At 42.1% G+C, this 15,682-nt stretch overlaps 1 protein-coding gene and 1 pseudogene across 4 annotated transcripts in view; one reads left to right on the top strand and one right to left on the bottom strand.

Moving 5' to 3' along the window:
- Positions 1-15,682, top strand: part of PKNOX1 (PBX/knotted 1 homeobox 1) — a 67,641-nt gene that overhangs the window by 15,994 nt on the left and 35,965 nt on the right. The window lies entirely within an intron of this gene.
- On the bottom strand, positions 14,371-15,535 carry LOC118925774 (ELL-associated factor 1-like; annotated as a pseudogene).

Below are 15,682 nucleotides of genomic sequence, written 5' to 3' on the forward strand. Positions count from 1 at the left end.
TGACAGAAATAGGGATTGACTGTTTCTAAGTCTCAAGTTAGGTTAGGTTTTTACAAAATGCCTGATGAAGCAGTTTTTTTTTTTTTTTTTTTGAGGGAGAAATTGAAACATTATTTATTTATTTATTTATTTATTTATTTATTTTTTTATATATACACACAAACATTTTTATTGTCACAACCAAGTATTTACAGTTGCATGTAAATTGCTCTTAAAAAGTTATGTAATAGGACCCTTTTTAGAGTCCTAAACTATGATGAAGCAGTTTTTGATGAACAAAGAAACATGAGCTTGCTGACTGCTTATCCTTGGGTTGGATTCTTTTAGTTATTTGAACTAATAGCAAATTCTTGGCCTGTACTGAGCCCCCTGCCAGAGACCTAGGCAGACAGCCTCCTCCTGTTCACCGTGGTGCTGGGAGGAGCCCCATAATTCTTGGGGAGCTGCTTGCTTGCTTGCCTGCTTGCAGGCACCAGTCACATAATATCACAGGTGGCGTATCACTTTGCTGGACAGTGGAATTTGGAACGATCCAAGAGTCAGAGGGATGAACTCGCAGATGGCTCCTGCAGGCGATGGTACCGTCTGTCTGTCTGCAGCACCCCTTTCAGCAGTCTTGAGCAAATGGTGCCACCTGCCACCAACTCGGGTCCTTTGGTGTCCATAGGCGTGTCACTCACCTTGGCGCTTTGCCCGGTTCTGCTCAGTGGTGCGTGTCAGTCATGTAGCATTGCCTTTCTCTTTTAATACCTCACATGGTGAGTGACTGTAGAGAGAGTGCATATTTTTAAAGCTGTTGACACAAATCTCAAAATTTTCCTTTAAAACAGTTGTACTAAGTGGTTGTACAATTTATAGCTGATATTGAAGTTTGAACCAGTTTGGGAGAGAGAAGGACTGCAAATCCTTACATTTTTAAAATAAATTCTGACTTTTTCCCCAATGTTCATTATGGGCATTTTGAAACACAAGAAGTTGGAAGAGTAGAAGGGTGGCACCCTACCACCTAGATTCAACAGCTGTTGACTGGCCAGTTTTGTTTAATTGTGTGTGTGCATTTGTTGACCATTTAAAGTAGTTCTGGTATCAGGAGCACACCTCTCGGTCCTCCGCATGGAGGCGTTTCCTGTGAATGCATTGCACCATCGCGCCCCTTCAGTGTCAGCTCGTGGACCATCACTCGCACATCCCCCCAGAGTCCCTAACTTGTCTCTTGGCTTTTGTTTTTAAACCCAGGGTCATATATTGCATTTAGCTGTTGTTTCTTTAGTCTCTTTTAACCCAGAATAGTCCCTCATCTTTTTTATAATCCTAAAAAATGTTAAATTTCAAAAAACTTTGAATTTCAGGCTTGCAGAGAAGTTCTAAAAATTGCACACTTGCCATAAACCTTCCTCAAGTGTTAACATTTTACCAACACTTTATCATTTCTCTCTGTCTCCTTCAGCCACACCCACCCTGCCATGTTGCATGTGTGTGTGTATACATATACATGTCTATACATACACACACATGTATATTGGAGGGAGTAAGTCGTAGACATGCTGCTCCTCTTCACTTGAGTATGCATCTCAAAACAAGGATACTGTCTTAATTAGACATAGTGCAGTAGTACAGTCATCACAATCAGGAAAGTAACCTTGATGTGGTGTTCTTATCTACTCTGGCTTCACTTAAATTTTGCCAGTTGTCTCACTGATGAGCTCATAGTGAAAAGGAAATAACATTCCTGGGCCCAGGATCCAGCTCAGGGATCACACCTTGCTTACCTGTCATTTTGTCTTCTTCATCTGGAGAAGTCCACTAGTTGTCTTCCATGATGCTGACACTTTCAAAGCGTGCTGGCCAGTTGCTTTGAGGAACACCTGGGTATTTGGTGGTGAGCGTACTTAGGGTTGAGCATGGTGACTCAGGATTCCCTCCTGTGTTCTGTTCCTTTGTCTCGTCCCTGACTATGGAAACTTTCACCCTTGGGTTAAGATATCTCCTGCCAGGGCTCCCCACTCTAAGCTGGCTGTTTTTCCTTTTTCCAAATAGTATCTTGTGGCAGGTTTTCTGAGCCCATGTACATCCTGTTTCTCATAGCACTTCCTCCAGCAGCACTGGTGTCCACAATGACTGCTGAGTCCCGTGTTCGTTGCCAAACGATGGTTGTGTTCTGTCCTCCTCCCCCTGGGATTGGGACTCTGCTGCAATTTAGAGCCTTCCCTTCCTCTGCTCATGTATTCACCATGTATTTATAGCAGGGATTCCCATTTTATACCCAGTTACTATTTGTATTTTGTTGCACAAATTGCCCCAGATTTGGCTGGTGAGTGCCTTTGCAGGTCACTTGTCTGTCCAGTGGACCTATCTCCATACCTTTTCTTTTCTTTTCTTTTCTTTTTTTTTTTTTTGTAGATAATTATTTTTTATTGAAGGGTAGTTGACACACAGTATTACATTACATTAGTTTCAGGTATACAACATAGTGATTCAACATTTATATACATGATAATTCTAGGTACCAGCTATCACCATACCAAGTTGTTACAATATTTTGACTATATTCCTTATGCTATACATTACATCCCGGTTACTTATTTATTTTACAATTGGAAGTGTGTACTTTTTTTTTTTGTTTGTGAGGGCATCTCTCATATTTATTGATCAAATGGTTGTTAACAACAATAAAATTCTGTATAGGGGAGTCAATGCTCAATGCACAATCATTAATCCACCCCAAGTCTAATTCTCGTCAGTCTCCAATCTTCTGAGGCATAACAAACAAGTTCTTACATGGAGAACAAATTCTTACATAGTGAATAAGTTACATGGTGAACAGTACAAGGGCAGTCATCACAGAAACTTTTGGTTTTGCTCATGCATTATGAACTATAAACAGTCAGTTCAAATATGAATACTCATTTGATTTTTATACTTGATTTATATGTGGATACCACATTTCTCTCTTTATTATTATTATTTTTAATAAAATGCTGAAGTGGTAGGTAGATACAAGATAAAGGTAGAAAACATAGTTTAGTGTTGTAAGAGAGCAAATGTAGATGATCAGCTGTGTGCCTGTAGACTATGTGTTAATCCAAGCTAGACAAGGGCAATAAAACATCCACGTATGCAGAAGATTTCTCTCAGAACGGGGGGTGAGGTTCTAAGCCTCACCTCTGTTGATCCCCAATTTCTCACCTGATGACCCCCCTGCAACTGTGCCTGTCTTAGGTTGTTCCTCCCTTGAGGAATCTTACCCGTCTCTAGCTAACCAGTCATCTTCCGGGGCCATACAGGGAAATGTAAAGTTGGTAAGTGAGAGAGAAGCCTTATTGTTTGAAATCCATACCTTTTCTTTAAATAAAAATTTTTTATTGAAAATAGTTTATATACAATATTATATTGGCTTCAGATGAACAACTTAGCAATTCATCAATTATATACATTATTAAATGCTCACCGTGGTAAGTGTAGTTACCAGTAGTCAGCATACAAAGATGTTACAATATTATGAGCTATGTTTCCTCTGCTGCACTTCTATCCCCATGACTGAATAATTTTATAACTGTCCATTCTGTTTGAGTCTATTTCTGTTTTTTTGTGCATTTGTTTTTCAGGTTCCACGTGTAAGTGAAGCCATGTGGTACTCATCTTTCTCTGACTTACTTTACTTGGCACAGTGTCCTCTAGGTCCATCCATGTTGTCACAAATGGCAGGATTTCCTTCTTTTTTATGACTGAGTAATATTCCATTGTGTGTATGTACTAGTCTCCTTTATCCATTCTTCTGTTATGGGTACTTGGGTTGCTTCCATATTTTGGCTATTGTAAATAATGCTGCAATAAACATTAGGGTGCATATGTCTTCTGAATTAGTGATTTTGTTTTCTTTGGGTGAATTCCCAGCAGTGGAATAGCTGGGTCATGTGGTAATCCCCGTAACTTTTTGAGCACAAGTTCCAGGCTTATCTTGTACTTCCCCTGACCCAGCCTGGAATCAACTCAGTCATTCTCTAAGGAGCCCTGATTCTTTTAATTGGAGAATATTTATCAACTAAGAATAAGTGCCAAGTGCACAGGGTGTCATTGCTTGTAGGCCCTCGGAGTGGATAGAGTCAGGAAAGTGTGCACATGTTGCCCGTGTGTGTGTGTGTGTACGTGTATATATGTGTCTATTTCTATACATCTGTGTATTTGAACACAAAAACTCACACCAACAACTCCATTTCCACTCCACCAGCTCAGGATGCCCTCCAGCCACTCCCTCTCCTTGCTCTTGCTCCCTGTATTTATCCACAGTATGTTCATGTATCTTCTCAAACTGGAACAGCTCTCCCAAGGTTAAAAAACTGCATATTTAACCTTTTAACTAAAATAAAAGTTAGTATACTTCTTAAATCTAAAAGTCACTGGGTTGTTGCAGGGCTTTCTCGGTAGGTGTTCTTGCCAGAATGCCTCGTCTTGTGTCTGTGGCTTTGTGCCTAGGTGAAGTGGAGAACCTCTTTCTGGCCCTGTAAGGAAGACTGATTCAGAGTTGGGCTCAATGTGCTCTTTATGTGCTGGAGGTGATGCTGAGTGGAAGCAGTGTCACCTTGTCTTTCACCTCTGTGCTTTTGCAGTTGAAGATCACACCTGTGGTAGAACAGTAGATGGACCCAGAGGCTGTGAGACCTCCGGATCAGTGCCAGTTCCCATACCTGAGTCCCATGCAGGCGATGAGATGATGGCCAGACGTTCACCTGCACATGTGGTGGAGTTTACCTGAGAGATGGAGCTTGGAGCTCACACAGGGCTGTGGTTCACCATCCTCCCGTCTGGGACATGGGCAGGCTCTCTGGGGAGGAGGGGCAGGTGTCTAGCAACCCTGCTCTAGAGCATAAATGCAGGGGGAGGGTAAGTCCCTCCAGAGCAGGGCACTGATCCTCACTTCCCAGTCCTCTTCTAGCCAACTTTGCTTAGAAAACCCCAATGCTGAGGGCCTGTATTGTCGTTGTGGAGAACTGCTACCATGGAGAATAGGTGGCTGACCTCTGTGGGTCTCTGTCTTATTCTTTTTTTTTTTTTATTGCTGACCTTCCTTTTTTTACTTAAATTATAACGATCTTTTAAGAAAACAAAAAAAAAGCTTTACACAGCAAATATTTTACATAAATATAAACATGCACGTCTACTTCATAATTAAGCAAAATAAACTTTTAGGCATAAGATCTTAAAAATCATTAAAGAATAAGACAATGAACCCAAAGAAAAAAAACAGAAAGCAGCAAATGAACTTTTCATAACTCTTCAATTGGTCTTGTCTTCCAACTGGTTAAAGCCTAAGTTTTAGAAACTCTACCTGCTTTGCCAAATGGAAACATTCAGTTTGGCTGTACCTAACATATGTCCACATAAAGACTATTACTCTTTCAAAATAATGTAATAAATACATCACACATACACACAACTATATACACACCGTACTTAACTACCCTCTCAAATATGGAATTAAGGATCTTGGAATTTTCAAGTTTTCCTACCCTTGAGGCACACACATAGAAAACAATGATTCTGCTACAGAAAAAAATAGTTAATGAGTGGCATCATTACAAACCTCTAGTTTATATTACTTTTCCAAACCACATCTTCACTCTGGCCTGCCATGGATCCTTGGATGCTTCTGGCTTAAGTCTTTACACCTTGCCTAGTGACCTGCAGTATGGCAGACACTGTACAGATAAAATAATAGGCAATTTTAACAATTCACTTAAGAGATTTTGAAATCATGAATATGAGCAGGGAAAGTTTTCAGCAGTCTTCAAATGTCTGGAATGTTTTCTGTCTACCCTCCCTACTCTACCGGCTGTTTTCTCTGTTTCCATCCCTGCAGGCCTGAACATCTGATCTATTCCTGGGAACACCCCAGGAAATAGAGATAAGAATAACAGTCTTTCCTTTCCAGGGGTTCACACCAACCAGACCTCAATCAAGAGGAAGGTCAGTGTGTGCACAGAGCACTCCATTGGTCTGAAACAAAGAGAGGAGGAGTCCATGAAGATGGCACCTCAAGGATGGAACTTGGCAGGGGAGCGGGGTGCAGAGACTAAGACAGTGCAGGGGCAGGAAGAACAGTCCGGTCTGGCTGGTCAGGGGTGCTGAGGGCAAGTACTCTGTGAGGCCAAATTCTTGATCACCAAGAAGAGAAGATTCCTTACTGCAGTGGGTAAAGCTAAGCGGCCATGGGGCGAACCCCTGAGGCTTTGTGCACAGTACCAAACGGGAGCTGTGCTAGAGGACCATCGCACAGTGTTGGGTAGGATGAACACAGGGAGGGCCTGAAGCCAAACCCAGCGCTACATGCAAGCATGTCCTATGCAAACAAACATGCGCAAAGCCACAGTTCTGTCTATGTAAACCAAGACTTAGGGAGAAAAAAAAGGAGAGAGAGGTTTAAATAGATATTTTTAGTATAGTTTCTGGAACCTGCCCCAGCTTGAGCAAGAACAGCTGAAATAAATCCCTCATCCAGTAACAATTCCAGGAGTTTCCCAGTCATGACCTTAACCTTCCCTGCTGTCACTACCAAGGAATTATAAAGCAATTGTCAACTCATTTCAATGAAGTCCCTACCTGCCATTAAATCCACGGAAACCTCACAATGGCTGGAACCCACTGCAGGGTGTGTACCATTCCCTACACCTGGCAGAGCGAGGGGAGCATGCTGTTGGACAGCTCCCGGTCCACTTCTCCAGCTCACTGGGGTCAGTGTGGGGATGAAACACGTGGCTCTGTAAGACATAATACTCTGGCCAAAGCCCCCACCATGGATCACCTAATTCATTTCTAGGTCCAGACTGCTTCCATCTACCAGCTGGGGAGGGAGAAGCCATCCGAGTGGATGGACCCAAGAAGGGAAAATCATTCTTAATGTTCTTGATGCCCAGTGAACAAAGCAGATGGCAATTCTCAGGACATGTTCATTCAAATTAAAGGAATGGGCTACTACATACTAATTATGGAATGATTTACCACACATTCACTCAATATGGCACATTCACTAATGACCAGTTTCCTACAGCAGATTTATTTAGAAACTGTATACTGCAGAAGGCTTTGTGACTTTCTTCTAGTTGTTTGTAAAAATACAAATCAGTGTGGGAATTAGGCACAAACAGTGGTACAAAAGAACGAACAAAACTACCTTATCAAAGAATGTGCTTATTTCATATTGCAGAACTCCTATCTAGATTCTGGTTTTTGGAAACCTGCTGCTGGTTCATTTTTTCAGAAAGGTTTCTTTACTAGATCTCTCCTTCCTTTCCTGCCTCCCCCTACTAAAATCCACTGAGTGAAGAACATGTCATATGGATCTATGTGGAATGAAGCGCCCAAGTTACCTGAGTCACATGTGGCTGCTGGTGTCATCTGCTTACTCAGGGGCATGGTATGGACTAAATGTAATTTAGAAGTACACATTTTCTTTAATTTTTTAAAATTTTGGGATTATTAATGTACAATTAATGAGCAAAATTAAGTTACTAGACTCGCTCCATTATCAGGTCCCCACCACATACCCCATTACAATCACTGTCCATCAGAGTAGTAAGATGCTCTAAAATCACTACTTGTCTTCTCTGTGTTGTACAGCCTTACCAGTGTTCCCCCCACCACATTATGTGTGCTAATCGTGATGCCCCCTTTTCCCCCTTATCCCTCCCTCCCCACCCATCCTCCCCAGTCCCTTTCCCTTTGGTAACTGTTAGTCCATTCGTGAGTTCTGTGAGTCTGCTGCTGTTTTGTTTCTTCAGTTTTTTCTTTGTTCTTATACTCCACAGATGAGTGAAATCATTTGGTACTTGTCTTTCTCTGCCTGGCTTATTTCACTGAGCATAATACCCTCTAGCTCCATCCATGTTGTCGCAAATAGTAGGATTTGTTTTCTTCTTATGGCTGAATAATATTCCACTGTGTATATATACCACATCTTCTTTATCCATTCATCTACCAATGGACACTTGTTGCTTCCATATCTTGGCTATTGTAAATAGTGCTGTGATAAACATAGGGGTGCATATGTCTTTTTCAAACTGGGCTGCTGCATTCTTAGGGTAAATTCTTAGGAGTGGAATTCCTGGTTGAAATGGTATTTCTATTTTGAGTTTTATGTGGAACCTCCATACTGCTTTCCACAATGGTTGAACTAATTTATATTCCCACCAGCAGTGTAGGAGGGTTCCCTTTCTCCACAACCTCACCAACATTTGTTGTTGTTTGTCTTTTGGATGTTGGCCATCCTGACTGGTGTGAGGTGGTATCTCATTGTGGTTTTAATTTGCATTTCTCTGATGATTAGTGATGTGGAGCATCTTTTCATGTGCCTGTTTGCCATCTGAATTTCTTCTTTGGAAAAGTGTCTGTTCAGCTCCTCTGCCCATTTTTTAATTGGATTATTTGCTTTTTGTTTGTTGATGTGCATGAGTTCTTTATATAATTTGGATGTCAACCCTTTATCGGATTTGTCATTTATGAATATATTCTCCCATACTGTAGGATGCCTTTTTGTTCTACTGATGGTGTCCTTTGCTGTACAGAAGCTGTTCAGCTTGATATAGTCCCATGTGTTCATTTTTGCTTTTGTTTCCCTTGCCCGGGGAGATGTGTTCATGAAGAAGTTGCTCATGTTTATGTCCAAGACATTTTTGCCTGTTTTTTTCTAAGAGTTTTATGGTTTCATGATTTACATTCAGGTCTTTGATCCATTTTGAGTTTACTTTTGTGTATGGGGTTAGACAATGATCCAGTTTCATTCTCTTACATGTAGCTGTCCAGTTTTGCCAACACCAGCTGTTGAAGAGACTGTCATTTCCCCATTGTATATCTGTGGCTCCTTTATCATATATTAATTGATCATATATGTTTGGATTAATATCTGGACTCTCTATTCTGTTTCACTGGTCTGTGGGTCTGTTCTTGTGCCAGTACCAAATTGTCTTGATTACTGTAGTAGAGCTTGAAGTTGGGAATTGAGATCCCCCCTGCTTTATTCTTCCTTCTCAGGATTGCTTTGGCTATTTGGGGTCTTCTGTGCTTCCATATGAATTTTAGAACTATTTGTTCCAGTTCGTTGAAGAATGCTGTTGGTATTTTGATAGGGATTGCATTGAATCTTTAGATTGCTTTAGGCAGGATGGCCATTTTGACAATATTAATTCTTCCTACCCAAGACCATGGGATGAGTTTCCATTTGTTAGTGTCCTCTTTAATTTCTCTTAAGAGTGTAGTTTTCAGGGTATAGGTGTTTCTCTTCCTTGGTTAGGTTTATTCCTAGGAATTTTATTCTTTTTGATCCAATTGTGAATGGAATTGTTTTCTGGATTTCTCTTTCTGCTAGCTCATCATTAGTGTATAGGAGTGCAACAGATTTCTGTGTGTTAATTTTGTATCCTGCAACTTTGCTGTATTCAGATATTCTTGTAGTTTTGGGAGTGGAGTCCTTAGGGTTTTTTTATGTACAATATCATGTCATCTACAAATAATGACAGTTTGACTTCTTCCTTACCAATCTGGATGCCTTGTATTTCTTTGTTTTGTCTGATTTCCATAGCTAGGACCTCCAGTACTATGTGAAATAAAAGTTAGGAGAGTGGGCATCCTGTCTTGTTCCCAATCTTAGGTGAAAAGCTTTCAGCTTCTTGCTGTTAAATATGATGTTGGCTGTGGGTTTGTCATATGTAGTGTTTATTATGTTGAGGGACTTGCCCTCTATACCCATTTTGTTGAGAGTTTTTATCATGAATGGATGTTGAATTTTGTCAAATGGTTTTTCAGCATCTATGTAGATGATCATGTGGTTTTTGTCCTTTTTGTTATGTGGATGATGTTGATGGATTTTTGAATGTTGTACCATCCTTGCATCCCTGAGATGAATCGTACTTGATCATGGTGTGTGACCTCCTGATGTATTTTTTAACTCGGTTAGCTGGTATGTTGCTGAGTATTTTTGCATCTATGTTCATCAGGGATATTGGTCTGTAATTTTCTTCTTTTGTGGTGTCTTTGCCTGGTTTTGGTATTAGAGTGATGCTGGCTTCATAGAATGAGTTTGGAAGTATTCCCTCCTCTTCTATTTTTTGGAAAACTTTAAGGAGAATGGGTATTAGGTGTTCTCTATGTGTCTGAGAAAATTCAACGGTGAATCCATCTGGCCCAGAGATTTTGTTCTTGGGTAGGTTTTTGATTACTGATTCAATTTCGTTGCTGGTAATTGGTCTGTCTAGATTTTCTGTTTTCTTCCTTGGTCAGTCATGGAAGGTTGTTTTTTTCTAGAAAGTTGTCCATTTCTTCTAGGTTATCCATCCAGTTTGTTAGCATATTGATTTTCATAGTATTCTCTAATGTGTCCATCGTGATTTTTGCTTTCTCATTTCTGAATCTGTTGATGTGTGTAGATTCTCTTTTTCTCTCAGTAAGTCTGGCTAGAGGTTTATCTAATTGTCTTTTTTCTCAAAGAACCAGCTCTTGGTTTCATTGATTTTTTTCTACTGTTTTATTCTTCTGAATTTTATTTATTTCTTCTCTGATCTTTATTATATCCCTCCTTCTGTTGACTTTGGGTCTCATTTGTTCTTTTTCCAGTTTCAATAATTGTGACTTTGGGTTATGTATTTGGGATTGTTCTTCCTTCTTTAAATAGGCCTGGATTGCTATGTACTTTCCTCATAGAACTGCCTTCACTGCATCCCACAGAAGTTGGGGCTTTCCACTGTTGTTGTCATTTGTCTCCATATATTGCTTGATCTCTGTTTTAATTTGGTCATTGATCCATTGATTATTTAGGAGCATGTTGTTAAGCCTCCATGTGTTTGTGAGCCTTTTTGTTTTCTTTGTGCAGTTTATTTCTAGTTCTATACCTTTGTGATCTGAGAAGTTTGTTGGTAGAATTTCAGTCTTTTTGAATTTACTGAGGCTCTTTCTGTGGCCTAGTATGTGGTCTATTCTGGAAAATGTTCCATGTGCACTTGAGAAGAATGTGTATCCTGCTGCTTTTGGGTGTAGAGTTCTGTAGATGTCTGTTAGGCCCATCTGTTGTAGTGTGTTGTTCAGTGCGTCTGTGTCCTTACTTATTTTTTGTCAGGTTGATCTGTCCTTTGGAGAGAGTGGTGTGTTGAAATCTGCTACAATGAATGCATTGCATTCTATTTCCTCCTTTAATTCTGTTAGTATTTGTTTCACATATGTTGGTGCTACTGTGTTGGCTGTGTAGATATTTATAATGGTTATATCCTCATGTTGGACTGCCCCCTTTATCATTATATAATGTCCTTCTTTATCTCTTGTTACTTTCTTTGTTTTGAAGTCTGTTTTGTCTGATACAAGTACTGCAACACCTGCTTTTTTCTCCCTATTGTTTGCATGAAATATCTTTCCATCCCTTCACTTTTAGTCTGTGTGTGTCTTTGGGTTTGAGGTGAGTCTCTTGTAAGCAGCATATAGATGGGTCTTGCTTTTTTATCCATTCTATTACTCTTTGTCTTTTGATTGGTGCATTCAGTCCTTTTATGTTTAGGGTGATTATCGATAGGTATGTACTTATTGCCGTTGCAGGCTTTGGATTCGTGGTTATCAAAGGTTCAAGGGAATCTTCTTTACTCTCTAACTGTCTGACTTTAACTCACTTACTATGCTATTATAAACACAGTGTGATGATTCTTTATTTCTCTCCCTTCTTTTTCTTCCTCCTCCATTCTTTATATGTTAGGTGTTTTATCCTGTACTCTTTTATGTTTCCCTTGACTGCTTTTGTGGATAGGTGATTTTATTTTTTGCCTTTAGTTAGTATTTGGTTGGTCTGCTTTCTTTGCTGTGATTTTATTTTCTCTGGTGATGTCTATTTAGCCTTAGTACTTCCATCTAGAGCAGTCCCGTTAAAATATACTGTAGAGGTTGTTTGTGGGAGGTAAATTCCCTCAACTTTTTCTTGTCTGGAAATTGTTTAATCCCTCCTTCAAATTTAAATGATAATCTTGGTGGATACAGTATTCTTAGTTCAAGGCCCTTCTGTTTCATTGCATTAAATATATCATGCCATTCTCTTCTAGCCTGTAAGGTTTCTGTTGAGAAGTGTGATGATAGCCTGATGGGTTTTCCTTTGTAGGTGATCTTTTTTTCTCTGTCTGGCTCCTTTTAATACCCTGTCTTTGTCTTTGATCTTTGCCATTTTAATTATTATCTGTCTTGGTGTTGTCCTCCTTGGGTCCCTTGTGTTGGGAAATCTATGGACTTCCATAGTCTGAGAGACTGTTTCCTTCCCCATCTTGGGGGAGTTTTTATCAATTATTTCTTCAAAGACACTTTCTATCCCTTTTTCTCTCTTCTTCTTCTGGTACCCCTATAATATAAATATTGTTCTGTTTGGATTGGTCACACAGTTCTCTTAATAATCTTTTATTCCTGGAGATCCTTTTATCTCTCTCTGCCTCACCTTCTCTGTATTCCTATTCTCTGCTTTCTATTCCATTAACAGTCTCTTGCACCTCATACAGTCTGCTCTTAAATCCTTCCATTGTTTGTTTCAATTCTGTTATCTCCCTCCAGAATTCATCCCTTAGCTCTTGCATATTCCTCTACTGCTACATCAGCATGGTTATGACTTTTTATTTTGAATTATTTTTCAGTAAGATTGGTTATATTGGTCTCACCAGGCCCTCTCTCTGGTGTTTGAGTGATTTTGGACTGGACCAGGTTCTTCTGCCTTTTCATGACAATAAAAGTGATCGCCAGCGAGTGGTGCGTGTGTCAGCTGGGAGAACAAAGTCCCTTCCTGCTTGCTGGTTGCCTTGCCCTTCTCCACTGACTGTGCTCGTTAACCGCACACAGGGAGCATTCTCTGGGTTAATCCCCTAAGCTGCCATGGGCGCGGTGGCCTTCGGGTTAGCCTAGCACACTGCTGGGTTTCGCAGGCTTGGTGTGTGTTCTTCTGTGATAACGTTGCCCCTTCATGTCTTCCGGACTTTGTGCCGGCTTCCTCTACCTGTGCCAGCCAGCTGTGCGCAGGGGGCAGCCTCTGGGTCTGGCTTGGTTAGCTGTGTGGTGGGAGAAGACTCTGTGTGGTTGCTGTGGGCGGGGCTGCTTCCTGGCTTGTCCACAGCAATGGAGGATCAGTTGGTTTGCTTGTGGTGCTGGTGGCGGGTAATGGCAGGCTCCTTATTGCCGTGAGGGGCTTCCAAACTGTGTTGCCACCCAGGGGTTAGGGCGCCTGAAGTTCCTTAAAATTCCCAGCCTGCTGGGCTGAGTGTGCCAGGAAGATTTTGTTCACCTTTTAAACCCTTGTCCCTTTCAGACTTTAAAAGCGCCCGCTTTTCTTTTATCCCAGGGCAGCCGGCTGGTTCCTGTTTGCAGTCTCAGTCTCAGATTTTACTTTTCCGTTTGTCTCATATTCAGTACACCATGCAATGTGTGTCTGTGCTCTCAGTGCAGATTACTAGGGCCTGTTATTTAGCAGTCCTATGCTTCCACTTCCTCCCCACTCTGATTCTTTTCCTTCCGCCAGTGAGCTGGGGTGCGGAGAGTGCTTGGGTCCTGCTGGGTTGCCGCTTTGTATCTTACCCTTTTCGTGAGATGCTGAGTTCTCGCAGATGTAGATGTGGCCTGGCTGTTGTACTTTATCTTCTGGTCTCTCTTTTAGGAATAGTTGTATTTGCTGTATTTTCCAAAATATATATGGTTTTGGGAGGAGATTTCTGCCGCCTTATTCATGCCACCATCTTGAGAAAATCCTCAAAGTACACATTTTCTTTTGGATTCCAACAAAAGCTGCAATGTACAGCTGTTAAGTCCATGTATAAGTCCTGATCCAACAATTGAGATTCAAAGGAGGGAACAGTGGGAAAAGCCTGGGCTGGGAAGCAGGAAACTGGTCATAAAGCAGCTTTGTGCTTCTCTTCCTTATCTATAAACACAGGGGTTGAACTGGCAGAGCTCCACTGTCCTGCCCAGCTGACACTCTAGGACTCCATCTTGAAGCCTGTTTCTACATAGGCTTGTCAGTGTCAGGCTGGGCCCAACAATATTTCCTTTCCACTTTGTGTCAACAGCTGAAATGGGTTTATCATCCTTCTATGCTGCAGTTTGAGGTTCCCCTCTCTCCACAACCCCTCAAAGACTGTGTTTTATTTCACTGGTGCATATCACTTGGCTAAACTGGTGACTGCTGAGGTTTAAAACTGGATCATTGGCCTGGTGAAGATACTGCTTTTGAGTAACCTCAACCATGGCATATTTGCCTGTTTTTCATTAACAGTGTTACCGAAGTAGAAATATAATTCTGTTAGTTCTTCTATAGATCTACTTATACTTTGAAACATGGGATCATTCAAAAATTACATGAGAAAATCACCCATCACCACTAAGTTAAAGACTTGAATATCTGGGAGCTTGAGAGCCTCAAACTCCTACTGCAGTCCCTGATCCACATTTCCTCTCGGCGATGGACTCCATGCTAAAGGAGCCCAATTTTTCAGTTTATTTGTGCACCCAGAAGTTGATCCTGGAAGTTCCGGTGCTAGTCGTCACTGTCACTGCCAGACTCACTCACCTGCAAGTCATTTCTGAGGGTGTTCATGGGTACTTGATTCTCTGGCCAGCTGCTGCTGGGCTGCTGGTGTGAAGGCTGCAGGGGAGATGCAGGGCCCCGTCCTTGCCCGCTCGGCTGGAGCTGTCTTCACACCTTCCCAAGGAGCTCTCGGAGTCTGAGGAGCTGCTGTCACTGCTGCTCATCTGCTCGATGATGTCGACTTCAGCCCTCAGCTCTCTTTTAATGTCATCAAGCTGTGGTTCAGGAGAGGGGTTGTCTTTTATGGGCGAAGGTTTGGGTCCAGTTGGAGGCTTCATTGGACCTCTAAACGGCACCAGTGGAGGAGGCGGTGGCAGCTGGGACAGCTGTGGAGGACGAGTTGGCTGCTGTTCCCTGCAGGCTTGGATTTTGCTGCTTCCCTCAGCTCTTGTTTTCTTGACCTGAATGCTGCTACTGACTTTTCCCAGCACATATTCACCGGTGTCATGATTAATAATCACAGTCTTTCTGGTAAGGCTGCTTGCTCCCCTTGAACACAGTCATTGGTGGTGTGGGCCCCGGAATATGTGGCAGTGTAATTGTGACTTCATCTCCTTTGCCAACCTGAAGTTCTCCTTCACAAGAAGTGTTCTAAAGATGCCGGCTGAAAGCCATAGCGGATTGTGTGGAAAGAGGCCTGTGGCCACCTCTCGAAGCTCTCTCCCAGCCGTAGGCAGTGTCCTCGCGGTCCAGCAGAGGGTTCGCCATCCCGGTCACAGCCCCGCACGAGCCTTGCGTTGGGATGGGTGCTACCCGGGTGTGGCCGCGGCCCGAGCTTCCAGGGCTGGCCTCCAGGGGAACTGTGCCCCCGCGACACCACCCCAGAGTACACAGGTGGCCCAGCCTGCACCCACCCGAGGCCGGGCAAGTCCTCTCCCCCGCTGGGGCTCTGTCTGCTTCCTCTGGACTTCTCCAGGGCATTTGCCACACATGTGAGTGAGTTACAGCGCTGTTTGGAATATAGCCTCACTACTTAAAATGGCCAGTGCAAGTTCTGAAGCGGCACTGGAGGAGTGGCAGCCTCCTTCTGACGTTGCTAATTCCGGGCTGGCGTGACTGACATAGAACTGTCCTCTATAGAGGCAGAGGTAGTGTGAGGCTGTA

The sequence above is a fragment of the Manis pentadactyla genome, chromosome 1, assembly GCF_030020395.1.
Source record: "Manis pentadactyla isolate mManPen7 chromosome 1, mManPen7.hap1, whole genome shotgun sequence".
Classification (NCBI taxonomy): domain Eukaryota; kingdom Metazoa; phylum Chordata; class Mammalia; order Pholidota; family Manidae; genus Manis; species Manis pentadactyla.